Raw genomic sequence first — 13854 nt, 5'->3', positions numbered from 1 at the left:
TACAAATGGGTGGTTCTTTAGATAAGAGACACACGTCTGTATTAATTGTTAGTTATAAACTAGTGCAGAAGAGGGACAAAAACTACCTAGCCAAAGTATCTCTTGCTTTGATATCAAAGTGTCAAGTAAATAAGACCAAATGCATTCAGTTCTGAATCACTCTGCAAAGACCACACGAACTTTCATTTTGGTGAAGTGTAAACTACAGACTGCTGGTCAAAAGGTTAATTTTAGCTAATGACTTTGATGAAGTTCAACTAGCAGGTTAAGAAAAAGCCCCATCTAGCCCAACACCATACCATGCATTTGGTATTTCATGATAATCTCTCCTTTCATACTATATATTAAAGAGCACAGTGGTTCATTTCAGCTTTTGGAGCATCCACAAGTTTAGCCGAAAGAAAACCACAGGGTCTATATACAGTTCTACATTTGGAACACAAAATAGAAAGATTGCAGCTACAAACCTGTTAAGAAAACAGCCTCTGCCTTTGGGAGCTTGAACTGTAGTTATCTCCTTCCACACACACTCCTTTTATTTCCTTCCTCTTTCAACATCAAAGGTTGCCAGAGAATAAAACCATTTAGTGGGTAAATGATCTGCTTACCTAATCCAATCAGAATCATACTGTGTTTCTGCTCTGTTGGCAGGAGTCAGTCATTGCAATAAGTGCATTCAGTGTATTTCATTCAAGTCTCAGTTATGAATATTAAAACTAAAAAGGAGAATTTGAGAATCTGAAACCAAAAATCCATATACTGGAGAGCATTTACATTGGGTGCCAGTTTAATGAATCCTGACTGAAAGCAGCAAGTTAGACCTGTCCTCATTAAAATTAGCCATTTAGACAGCTACATATTCTTGTATTCAGCGTACCTTTATACTGTTGACCTTTAAGTTGTCCACATTACAGACAGATCTAGTTATCAATGCAGAGAAGTGCAATGGCTTGAGGTATCAAGACGAAGTCCCTTAAGAGTCAACAAAAAGTGGTGGAAGAAGCAGCTAAACCATCTCAGTCTGAATCCAAATGATCAGAGGACTTTGAGACGGGAGAGATGTATTGGATCATTAAGCCCATCCCTCTATCAGGGCAGGATAGAGTTGTACACAGAGAACTTAAGATACTGTTTTACACTATTTATGCAAAAGGCCAAGAACAACAGGAGTGAGAAAGACAGAAACATGTCAATAGAATCTTAACCCAAGACAAAGAGTATGGGGTGGGAGGGAGAGACTACTAGGGAAGGGAATGCAAAAGGGTGGAAAATTTAAGCAGTGGTGCCGGTATGTTTATTTAGTCTTAAGAAAGAAAACCCACCATAGCACAGCCTTCTGGAGAAAGAGTAAAAATCCACGTTGGTTGCTATAGGAGGCATAGGGACTAGAGCTGCAAGTAACAGAATAGTATCTCTGCAGAGGATACAAGAGGAACTTACAGTGAGTGAAATCAATGGCCTTTCAGTTCATTTATTAAAGTGCTTTCAGTTCCCATTTTAAAGAAAGAAAAATATTGAGCAAAGGAAGTTAGTTAGGATCCAAGTATTTAAATCAATACAAAGATTTTTTTTTTTTGGTAGAGCATTAAATGAATCTATGGTCTCCATCTAGTTTTTAGCGAGCAGATCACCATCATCCCACAAAACCCCACATTATGCCTGGCACTACCTGGGAAAGAGTATGTCATATTCCGGTGCTGGATTAACAACACTGTTTAACAACAACAACATTTACTTGTAATCAATGAGGCTGCAAACTCTTGTTCTAATTTGGCTTTTAAAAAAAAGTTTTTCATCAAATGCTGAATGGCTCATATTTACTCTTCCTTTGATTAATCCTTTATTTTCTTACAAGCTTTGAACTAAAACCAAATGTTTCCAATTAATGACTTGTTAATGTAGGAAATAGGACAGAATTTCAGTATTGCAACCAACCCTCACAAACATTAGCATTAAAAAAAAAAACATTTGCACACTGTTCCCCTAAGCAGCCTGAGAAAAACGTATATTGTCTGCAAGTCTCAGCCGGGATAAATATTCAGTGCTGGTTGCCTGAAGAGACAGTTGCATCTTTAATCTAGAATTTCTATGCTGCTTTAGAAAATGCAACCAACCATCATGAGGCCACACTGCAAGAGTTAAGATAACCTTTGTGAAGAAAATACTGATTAAACAGGGTCAAGGCCGAAGGCTGATAAGGAGATGCCTCCCTTGGGAAGGTTACCATTCAATGCCAGGGGTAAATGAGAGAGTTATTAAAACTATATCAAGCACTGAAAGTCCAATCATAAACCAAGTGAAATAATCGATAGGTAAATAAAACCCAGTGATAATGGGTGTCTAAAATTACATGGATGCTCATAATGCATTTCCTGTAGTAACGTAGCAGCAGTTTTAACGATTTATGGAGCACATGTTACACAGCACAAGTACCACTTATAAAAAAAAACCCAATAAAAGTAGTGGATTACATTCTTGTATCAACCTGGATTGTTTTCTCTGCCAAGAAGTAATCTTCTGGATTTACTGCACTAAACTGCAGCAGCAGGGAGTTTTCCCACACTGGATCTCTGCTACAACAAATCCCCACTCCCCTTTCCTCCACAATTAAGGTTATGTCAACAGTTAAGTAGTTAATAAAGACATCAGGAGAAAATGTCGGCTCTGTAATTAATTTTGCTCGAAATGAAAGCCATAAGACAAATACCTGGTGTTTAACGCTGCTTGAGACAAGACCCACCTTGCAGTAATTGTATTGAAATCTGCCAACTCTTAACTCATTTGCATCAAGACTTTCATCTGCTTCTTTTTTAAAGACCATAGCACATTATTCTTTCTGTAATTCTCAATTCCAGCAGACTAACCGACCCTCTTTTTATCTCCCCCACACATGATCACATTTACGATAGTACTTACTTCATTCAAATGGTCCAATTTAACATGGTTCTATTTTTGCTGGGTCTGTACTCTGACATTAATTAATTCTGGGCTAAATGCAGGAAAGCTAGCTCTCAACATGTCAGAGGTGTACTGCCACCTGCTGGAGAAGAGGTAAAAATAGTGCCCTCCCCCTTAAAGAATGACCACTGACAGAAGCATAGAGAAATGTATTATAATTCACGATTAATAAAATTTGAAGTAATAATCCCAATGTGAACTTTGGGTCAAACCATATTAGACAAAATTACACTAACGTGGGTTTGGATTGTGTGAAGACAGGCCAAAATTTATCTGGGTCCAGGGCATTTTGACAAATGCAAATCAGAGCAGACCCAACAAGCTGAAAATTCTTGCCTAGTTTGTATGTTTTTTTTCCATTATTGCTTCTACAAAGGAAAATATTTAACTTTCTTATAAAGCTAAAGTGTTTCAGCACTGAATTTTTATAGCACACATCAACATATACTCAGGGTTTGGTTAAAAGAAGCAAGTAAAATACCCCAAATATTTTAAAACTCTGCATGCTGTCATAGAAGTTATTTTGTTGTAGCCAGAAGAGTTAATAATTAGACACCCTACTGGACTAGAATCAATGTATAACTGAGTAGAGAGCTCATATGTAATCTAGTGGCAGCATATTCTAGTGGACTAAGTTTGAGGCTGGAACTGTGGACACAACACTTGACATCTCCGTTTCAGCTTTCCCTTCTGTAAACAGGAACAATAATATTTACCTAATTTTTAAAAGGTGCTGGCAGGATTAAAGTTTGTACAACATGTTGAAGATGTTAAATGCTATGTAAGTGCTAAGTATTAGATTACATTGTCCCCAGTGGGTGAAGAGATGATAGCATTGAGTGGGAAAAGGCCTCTCCACTACACTGAACCCATGTAGATTGTCTCTCCATAGATCTGACTGACAGTAGGGCAACACACATGCATCCTGGGCAAGTCGGTTATTTAGATAAAACAGATTTTATCAGGCAGCTGCCAAAGGTCTTTTGAGAGTTCAGCTCCCTCCCTAACTGCTGGCACTCCTGTCCACATAGCCAGTTATGGCTAACTAACCAAAACAGCATCATCTAAGCAATTGTTGCCAGAAAGTCATGGCTTTCACTGGAAAAAAAGGTCAAGCCATCCTTTTCCCACACATCTCTCCACTACAGTCTATCACCCAGAGAACAGGCTGAGCCTCCCTTTCACGTCCACTGAATGCCATTCTTTCATTTTAAGGAATCTTTTAAACAGATATTAAGAACAGAAGACCAGGATAATGTACTTTTGATCTAAGCAACATGGGATGATGCTGGAGTAAGCCGTAGTCTACAGAGACAACATCACGTACTTTTCCACATCCCCCAAGCAATCATTTGGCTGATAGTCTGGAAACTGCTAGTGTTCTAAGGATTAAAAATCCTCCAGTGAATCAATCCCAACTTAAACCAGAAGCAGATTGCTGAAACAATCTCTACACCTAAACCAAATTTTTGTACCAAGTGTGCTATCATTCAAACTTGGAAAGTAGCCTTATCTGGATTCAGGCAGTCTATCAATCAGATAGTTCAAAGGTCAGCTCCCTCTCCCACCCTAAAGTTTAGTAAAGTAAATGGGGTACAGGACATCAGGGCAAAATGTATAAATCTAGTTTTGACAGTTTAGTCCATCTAAAGCAGCAACACTGTGTAAAAGCACCTGGGAGGGCAGGAGATAGAAAGAGGTCAACCATTCTCTCTCATCCCTCCAACCTTCTCACTAGTTCATAGAACCAGTTATACAAAAATTACAACACACCACACTAGTCTCTAAGCAAGACAGTACTTGGAACGTTTCTCCAATAACTTTAGAGCAGTAATAAAGCACTAAGATAGCTGCTCTTACACTTTGGGAAAGCAGTTTTACTACAGAAATTGAAGTCTACACACAAGACGACTGGAGCTGGACAGGGGGGAAAAACAGTTACTAACCTTTCCGTAACTGTTGTTCTTTGAGATGTGTTGCACATATCCATTCCGATTTAGGTATGTGCATGCCCCGAGCACAGCTGTCAGAAATTTTTCCCCTAGTGGTATCCATCGGCTTGGCTCCAGAGCCCCCTGGTGCTGTGCACTCATAGCACTGGTATAAGGGGGTCCCGCCGAGCCTTTACTCCTCAGTTTCTTCTTACGAATGACTCCAAGAGTGGGGCCAGTGGATGGGTCTTGGAATGGACATGTGCAACACATCTCGAAGAAAAACAAACAGTTACAGAAAAGTTAATAGCCATTTTTTCTTGAATGTTTGCACATGTCCACTCTGATTTAGGTGACTCACAAGCTGTAGCACAGGAGCTGGGCTCGGAGTTCAGGGGCAAGCCGACTGTAGTACTGTTCTGCTTAACTGCACATGGTCTCTTGCCTGTTGAGTAATGGCATAATGAGCTGAAAACGTATGTACTGAGGACCAGGTTACTGCTCTGCAGATATCCTGAATGGGGATCTGAGTCAGAAAGGCCGCTGATGAGGCCTGACATCTTGTTGAATGAGCTGTGAAGTTCGGCGGAGGGGGAAAGCCTGTGTGGTCAAAGCAAGTTCTGATACAAGATGTTACCCATGACGAGATCCTCTGAACAGAAATGGGAAGACCTTTTATGTATCACTATAAAGAACTGTAGGGTTTTGGTGGAATGGCTTGGTCCTTTCAATACAGAACGCCAAAACCCGCCTAACATCCAGAGAGTGCAAGCATTGTTCCTCCCCATTAACATGCGGTTTAGGCTTTAAAAAAGGCAAAAATATGGGTTGGTTGCAGTGAAATTGGGACACCACCTTAGGAAGGAAGCTCAGGTGTGCACGTAACTGCACCTTGTCCTTAAAGAAGATTGTATAAGGAGGTTCTGCAGTGAGGGCTCGGCTCTCTGACACCCTCCTGGCCGACATGATTGCCTCTAGAAAGACTACTTTCCATGAAAGGTGAAGTAGTGAACATTTTGCTAGTGGCTCAAAGGGTGGTCCCATCAATTTTGAAAGGACAAGATTCAAATCCCATGGAGGGACTGGCTTCCTCATTTGAGGGAATATCCTCTCCAGGCCTTTAAGGAAGTAGATTACCGTTTTATGAGAAAAGATCCATCTATTGCCTATCTTCAGGTAGAACGTCGAGATGGCTGCCTGGTGGACCTTGATCAAGGAGAGGGCCAAGCCCTGCTCCTTCAGGAATAGAAGATAGTCTAAGATGAATTGTAAGAGGGTTTCCAGAAGTGACATTCTACGTTGTGAAAACCAAAAGGAGAAACGCTTCCACTTGGTGCAATAAGCTGCCCTCGTGGAGGGTTTCCTGCTGCCTAGGAGGACTTTATAGACCTGCTCCGAAAAGGCTCGCTCAAGGATTTAGCCATGAAGACTCCATGCTTTCAGATGCAAGGAGCCCAGGTCTGGGTGGAGCAGAAGTGTGACCGATGTCTCCATGGACAGTTGAACTAGCATTGTGTACCAATGCTGCCTGGGCCAAGTTGGAGCTATTAAGAGGTCTCGGACCTGATCCTCTCTGATCTTTGTCAGCATCTTGTGAATCAATGAAATGGGCAGAAAGGCATAACACAGACCATGTCAGCAGGAAGGCATCTGTGATGGATCTTGGGCTGTGACCCCTCACAGAGCAGAACTGTTGACACTTCCTGTGGGCATGTTTAGCAAACGGATCTATCCGGAAATAATCCCACCTGCGGAAGATGTCCCATGTGACATTCAGGTGAAGGGACCACTTGTGGTGAGCGGAAAAGAACCTGCTGAGGTGATCTGCGAGGTGGTTCTGTACCCCGGCAGATAAGAAACCTACAACTTGATTGCATGAGTGCTGCAGAAATCCCATAAACTGATTGCTTCCCGACACAGAGGCGATTAACACACCCCATCTTGCCTGTTGATGTAATACATGGCTGATGTATTGTCCGAGAGAACCGAAACGATCTTGTTTGTAATATGCAGCAGGAACGCCTGGCAAGCTCGACAGACCGCCAAGTTCCCTGATATTGATATGGAGCAATAGCTCCTCCTGTGACCATAGACTTTGTGTTCTGAGATGACCTAGATGGGCTCCCCAACCTAGCACTGAGGTGTCAGAGACTGGATGTGCAGATGGTCGGGGCCTTGTGAAGGGTACTCCCTTGCATAATACTCTGGGGTCCAACCACCACTTAAAGGAGTCAAGGACCTGAGGCGGCACAGTGAGGATCCTGTCCAGATGGTGCCTGGACACGGAGTACACCGAGCTCAGCCAAGCCTGGAGCCAAGTCTCAGCCTTGCGTGCTGCATTACATATGTGCAGGAAGCCATGTGACTGAGAAAGCTTACGCACAGTCTGACTGTTGTGATGGGGTGGGACTGAAGGAAGCGTAGTAACGACTAAATTGACTGGAAATGTTCATCTGGGAGACAGGCCTTTGTCAACGTCCAGTCGAGAAGAGCCCTGATGAACTCTATTCTTTGAACCAGTGTTAGAGCTGACTTCTGTATGTTTATCACAAGGCCCAGGTCCCAGAAGGTTGACTATATAAGGGCAATGTCGGACTGTACTTGTGCTGGGGCCAGCCTTTGATGAGCCAGTTGTCCATGTACGAGAAGACATGAACTCCTCTTTTCCTTAGGAATGCTGCTACCACTGCCATACATTTGGTAAAGACCCGCCAGGCAGTTGAAAGGCCAAACGGGAGGCCAGTGAAGTGATAATGCCCCTGATTCACTACAAACCTCAGGAATCATCTGTGACCTTGGAATATCGAAATATGATGATGTTAGTCTTTCAAATCGAGGGCAGCATACCAGTCCCCTGGATCTAGCGACAGAATGATGGATGCCAAAAAGAGACCATGCAGAATGTTAGCTTTTTGAGGTAACAATTGAGTTTGTGAAGGTCTAGGCTCGGCCTCAGGCCTCCCTTGGCTTTGGGAATCAGGAAGTAACTGGAATAGAACCACTTTCCTCTTAGCTGACGTGGAACCTCTTCCATAGCTCCCATTCAAAGGGGGGACTGCACCTTCTGCTCTAGCAGAGGCTCATGAGAAGGGTCCCTGAAGAGAGACTGGGAAGGGGTGGGAATGGGGGCGAATGTAGAAAGAAACTGGAGGTTATACCCCATGTAGCAAGAAGAGGGCCTGAAACATAAGGTCTTGTATCAGAGGCCTGAACTAAAGTAACAGTCAAACGTTGCTGAAGCATAGTCAGGTTGTGAGCAAGAGGCAGAGCCTGGTCACAGAATTTGGCAAGCACAGGGATAATATTGCAAAACGCATATTCCTAAGAAGTGCTGGGTACAGAGTACTCACGCAAGCACATTCCAGAAGGGTGGTACCAGAACACCTTGATACCAGCACATTCCCCAAAGATAACAGGAACACACTGACCCATCCTAAAGAATAGGTCAGGATGACAGCATGATGGATAGAGATGTTTTGATCAAACCAACATATACAAGACAATGGATGGCACCCTGATATATCAGGGGCAATATGTAACCTGTTTGAATTAGTGTATAAAGATGTATCTCAGAGGGAGTGTCTTTGGCCAGCCTATGGGGCAGTGGAAAGTCCCGTCACTGACTGAGCTGTGTCGATTGTCATGGGCATACATGTATTAGTGGTCCGGTAGAGTCTGTGCAATACTAGCACCGTGCTTCATCAACAATAAACCTGGCCAGATGCCTTCGTACCTTAACAGATTTTGTGGTCTTTGGGAAGTTCGCTCGAGGTCTGCTGTGTCAACTATCTGCAGAGCTGGGATAGCACACAGGGAGAACAAACACAGACAAATATCTAACCACATCCCGATTCTACTGTGTTTAAAACCCAGCAGTAAACCGTTTCCAGGCCTTGAGGAAGTGGGTAAGGCAGTCAGAAAAGATAGGGAATGGATCCTGAGATTGGGGGGTTGGATGTCATCCTCAAGAATCTTGTCAAAACGAGTTTCTTGAGTTGCCTGAGCAGTGTGGGCCCAATTAAGAAGGTCCTGTGATGGAGGAGGGTGGAGGTGGTCTGCTACTGATTCCCCTACTCCTTCTCCTCTGGTCATGGCTAGGGTGCTGGGTGTAACAGCGCTTAACTGCTGGGGTCTGTATTGCCTTCTAGGCTGAGACAGGTTATGTAGCCCTAGAGATTTTAATGTGGCCCTAGAATCTTTAAGGCCATGAAGCCTAGCATCTGTTTGCTCTGAAAAGAGCAAAGAGCCTTCAAAGGGCAATTCCTGCATGCAGTGTCTGCTGGACCTCCTGAAGAAAGCCAGCTTCTTGCAACCAAGAGCTCCTTCTCATGGTAACTACCGTGGCCATGGATCTAGCTGCAGAATCAGCAGCATCCAAGGTCACTTGCAGGGAAGCCCACTATTGCTGAAATCGTCCACCATTGCTGAAAACTCCTGCTAGTTGTCTTGAGGGAGTTTCGCTTTAAATCTGCCCATTGACTCCCACATGTTAAAGTCATAGCGATCCAGCAATGCTTGCTGGGTTGCTATGCAAAGTTGGAGCCCTCTCCACCCCCATCGAGTATGCTTTTCTGCCAAGTAAGTCTAACTTCTTTGGCTCCTTTGCTCTCTGCACATGATCCATCTGTCCTTGCCAGTCCCTCTCATTGGCCACCACCACGAGAAATTCCAGCGGGGGATGAGAAAGTAATAATTCACAGCCCTGAGCTGGAATGAAACATTTGTGCTCCATTCTCCTGGCTATGGGTGGGAGAGAGGCAGGTGTCTGACACAGGACTTTAATCGGCTTCATTATTGCCTCATCGCAGTGGCAGCGCGACTTTTGCAGGCCCTGATGCTGACAAAATAGCCACCTGCTTTAGCAAGTCCTGGGAGCCCTTAAATCATTTTTTTTGGGGGGGGGGGAAGCACTTTTTGCTACAAGATCATCATCCAGTGAAGAGCAGGATGTGACATTCTATATCTTGGGGGAGCGGGCTGTAACCCCCATATCCCAATTTTCATATAATCGTGATTTTACTTATAAAGCATGCCTTGTAAGGTATCAGGAGAAAGATTATGATCTGCTGAAAGTCATTTATCTATCCATATATGTACATCATTAATGCGTATGAAGTTATGAGAATTGTGTAGTATGGTTGTCACTAAAACATGCTGTAAGTTGAGGGAAACAGCCGGATATTAGCTCCTCAGAGGCAACAGCAAGGAAAGTAACCAATGCCCGGGCAAGGTATCAAACAACCCATCAACAGCCATTGTCCAGCAAGGGAGCTACAATGCAATGACTCACCTGCATGAGGCCACACCAGGGGAATTGCTCAACCTTGCTTAGAGAGACTCAGTAATGCTCACCTGACTCTGAAGGGGGGGGGAAAGACACACAAAACCAACGGGGAGGAAAGGACATGATAAAAGGAAGAGATGTTTGCCATGCTCTTCCTCTCTCTTCCACCTTCATCTACAGACACCACACCAGGCTACTGAAGCGCTGATCAAAGGGGAGAGCCTGGCTGAAGAGCAACCAGCCAGCCTGTGGTGAGAAGTATCTAAGTTTGTAAGGACAAGGAAAGTGTTAAGATCAGCTTTGAATGCGTTTTGCTTTTATTTCAATTGACCAAATCTGACTTCTTGTGATTTGACTTATAATCACTTAAAATCTATCTTTATAGTTAATAAATCTGTTTGTTTATTCTACCTGAAGCGATGCGTTTGGTTTGAAGCATGTCAGAGGCTCCCCTAGGGAGAACAAGCCTGGTACATATCAATTTCTTTGTGAAATTGACAAACTCATATAAGCTTGCAGCATCCAGCTGGCATAACTGGACACTGCAAGACGAAGGTTCCTAGGGTTATCTCTGGGACCGGAGGTATTGGCTAGTGTCATTCAGTCACAAGTAGCTGGGAGCAGCGTACATGCCAGAGGCTGTGCGTGAACAGCCCAGGAGTGGGGGTTCTCACAGCAGAGCAGGGTAAGGCTGGCTCCCAGAGAACAAGGGCTGGAGTGACCTAACAGATCACCAGTCCAGATAACACCAGAGGGGAACATCACAGAGGAAAAGGCATGAAAAGCTGTCTTTTCTTCCATCACCTCCTCTACTTGGGATGCCTGAGCCGGCTGTTCGATACCAGTTATCAAACACGCCAGGGTATGTACCAGGTTGCAAGCTCAGGCCCATGCTGTGTTTGGTACTGGGTGCAGCTCCTGCCTTGGTACTGGTCAGTTCCAGCGTCTCTCATCACGGTGGTGCCACAGTCTCCAACCGGACCAAGAAAGAGCACTGCGAATTGGTGCCCTGGCCTATGGGGAAACCCATGCATTCTAGAATAGCCATTGCATGGGATTCATCCCCCATAGGCCCATAGGCCAGGCGTTCATTGCCGCTGTAGCTCTGGAACCCACCAATAGTCATGGGGAGTGGTGGCTGTAACGCCGACGGTTCTGTCGGTACTCAAAATAGGTGCCTGAATCTGACCCCGGGGAGGAAAAGGCATATGAAGTGTGGTCTCCATAGCATTGCCGACCCTCCCGGTGCTGGTGAACGATGCTGCGGTGAAGCTGGAAGGGAGGCAATCAGAGGTTTCCTTCTAGAGAAGGGTCTTGGCACCAGTCTCTCAATGGGGGAAAACCTCAGTGTTTCCTGGTGCCATCCCGGTATCGGCAGAGTCAAAAGGTCCCTGGCTGCCGCATACACCTCTGGCATTAAAGGGACCGCAAATTGGTCGGCGCAGTGCTGGCTGGAGTGCAGCTCCTTTTGTAGAGTCTGTGGCACCGGCATGGTTGTTGGGGCTGGTTGCCGTTGTGGGAGAGTGGACCATTCTTGGTCTCACCACATCCCTATCTCCCTTGCTGCTGCTCTCTGGTGCCAGTGGACAGCTCTTGTTGTGGTGCCTGAAGTGCCTCTTCTTTGGGGAGTGGCACCGCGGGCCTCTAGCAGTTGGCAGTGCACTCTGCACAGATGCTGATGTGCTCAGAGCTGAGTCCGATCTCGGTTCCGAGGTGGGTCTCAGCGTGGCCTCCATAGGGAGGACTTTAAGTCTCGCTGCCTGGTCCTTCTATGTTCGGGGTTTGAACTCCTGACAAATCTGGCAGAGGTCTTTTCTATGGCCTTTTCCCAAGCACTTGAGACAACTCAAGTGCGGGTCACTCTTGGGCATAGGCTTCTCACAGGAGGAGCATGCCTTAAACCCCATGGAATGAGGCATGCACTGGTGCCGGGACCTCCTCTCCAGACACGGAGAGGTGCCCTACTAACCTTAACTTGCTAAGAATCTACTAAAACCACCTAACTATTTTAAAAACACTACAACTAACTATAGATAACTATATACAAATAGCCAATTAAGGACAACCACCAAAAACTCTTTGCCAAGGCAAAGAAAGGGGAGTTCTGAACAGTCGTCACGGGTAGTAAGAAGGAACTGAGGAGTGATGGATCGGCGGGGCCCCCTTATACTGGCGCTAAGAGTGTGCGGCACCAGGGGGGCACTAAAGCTGAGCTGACAGATACCACTAGGGGAAAAATTTCTGACAGCTGTGCTTGGGGCATGCACACACCTAAATAAGAATGGACATGTGCAAGCACTAAAATAAGAAGAGGAATTAAGGTGTGTAATTTTTCTGAGAGAGAGGGCTATATAAAATATGGGAATACACTGAAAATGAGAACGAGAGCAAGAATTAACAGGACATGAAACTCAGGTCAAGGCCCTAACTTTGGTCAAGCTTGCCTTCAGGCCGTAAACTGAGATCCTGCTTGCTTATGTTTGCCAAGGGGTAGGAGAAGTCACAGTGGAAAGTCCCCAAAACATAACAATGGTTTTCTGTGCATAAGGGGCAGGATGGAAAAGTCCCCAGACAGAACAAATTTGCAATAGTCAAGCTTACGAAATATATAACCACAACAGTTGTGTTAGAAAGGTCACTGACTGCAAAAGAACAGATGGTGAACAAAAGGAAGGGCCTAGTGGGGGAAACGCTTGTTTTTGCTTTTGCCCAGTGTTAATTTTGCAATGTATTCTAAATAAGGTAATTAATATGGAAGTATGTGTAATTTGTCTGTGGTTTTAAGCTTTAAAAAACTGTGTCTGCTTTGCATCGGGGGGCAGCTACTTAGAGCTGTTACCCCCCTGCGCTTGTAATCAATAAAAGGCGCCTCAGGCTTGTTCTGATCCAAACACAACGAGTGGTTTATTTTTCCACAATACCCTGAAGGGGGTTTTGTATCATGCCATGGACTAGGGAATGTTGAAAAAAAGCTAATCCCTACTATTCCATCTCTTGCTCATTAATGAAGAGGGGATGGCTCATTTGGATTCTGAACACATTTGGTTTACTGTAAATATTTTCCCCCTCCCAACTATATAGAATTAAATCTTTCAAGGGGAATTTTTTCTTCCCTGCCACAATTGTCACTATCTGAAATCAGACGTGTAAGTAACATGATCTCATTCGCTGACTCAACTAAAAGCTGTTGGTCTGCAATAATTCTGAAATCAGATGCCTTTCTGGTCCATATTAGCAATATGCACTTTTGCCTAGAAACTCAGAAGTTACTTTTCACATCCAAAACATCTTCAATCCCTCTTCTTTGTGCAGGTATATGTGTTAATCCATCCTTCAACATTTCCCTCTCCTCTCCCTTCCTCACACCCTAGGCTGTCCAAGCTAAACCCTTCCAATATCTGAGGAAGAGTGCTGCCAGCTAATAAGTCAGATTTTTCACACACACATTTTCTGCATCTCTTAACTCCCTTCATCTCTTATAAGAGAGGGACATACAAGGAATATTTACAAAAGCATCAGAACACTGGTGCTTGTCCATTACTTAAAAGTGTATTGGTACCATGTGTGGTATATCAGGATATCTAACATAATTCATCCAGCACTGCTCTATGAAGTTACACAGAGGTATTTACAGACACTAGAATGAAACCAAGCTAACTTCCAATTCATTTATCAAGTTCC

At 44.3% G+C, this 13854-nt stretch overlaps 1 protein-coding gene across 5 annotated transcripts in view; it reads right to left on the bottom strand.

Annotated features, from left to right (window-relative positions):
* TMLHE (trimethyllysine hydroxylase, epsilon) overlaps positions 1–13854 on the bottom strand; it is a 42905-nt gene that overhangs the window by 25737 nt on the left and 3314 nt on the right. Inside the window, exon 3 of one of the 5 annotated variants that reach the window (XM_043492988.1) lies at positions 468–548. The exons of 3 other annotated variants lie outside the window; for them this stretch is intronic. The gene's annotated coding sequence lies outside the window, so the exon portion shown is untranslated. Of the gene's footprint in view, positions 1–467; positions 549–877; positions 1439–13854 lie in introns of those variants that run through there. One more of the 5 variants, XM_043492989.1, reaches the window with a different exon arrangement.

This window comes from Dermochelys coriacea, chromosome 9 (assembly GCF_009764565.3).
Source record: "Dermochelys coriacea isolate rDerCor1 chromosome 9, rDerCor1.pri.v4, whole genome shotgun sequence".
Taxonomy (NCBI): Eukaryota; Metazoa; Chordata; order Testudines; family Dermochelyidae; genus Dermochelys; species Dermochelys coriacea.
Note: the sequence above shows the minus strand (reverse complement) of the source record. Positions and strands in the feature narration are given on the sequence as shown.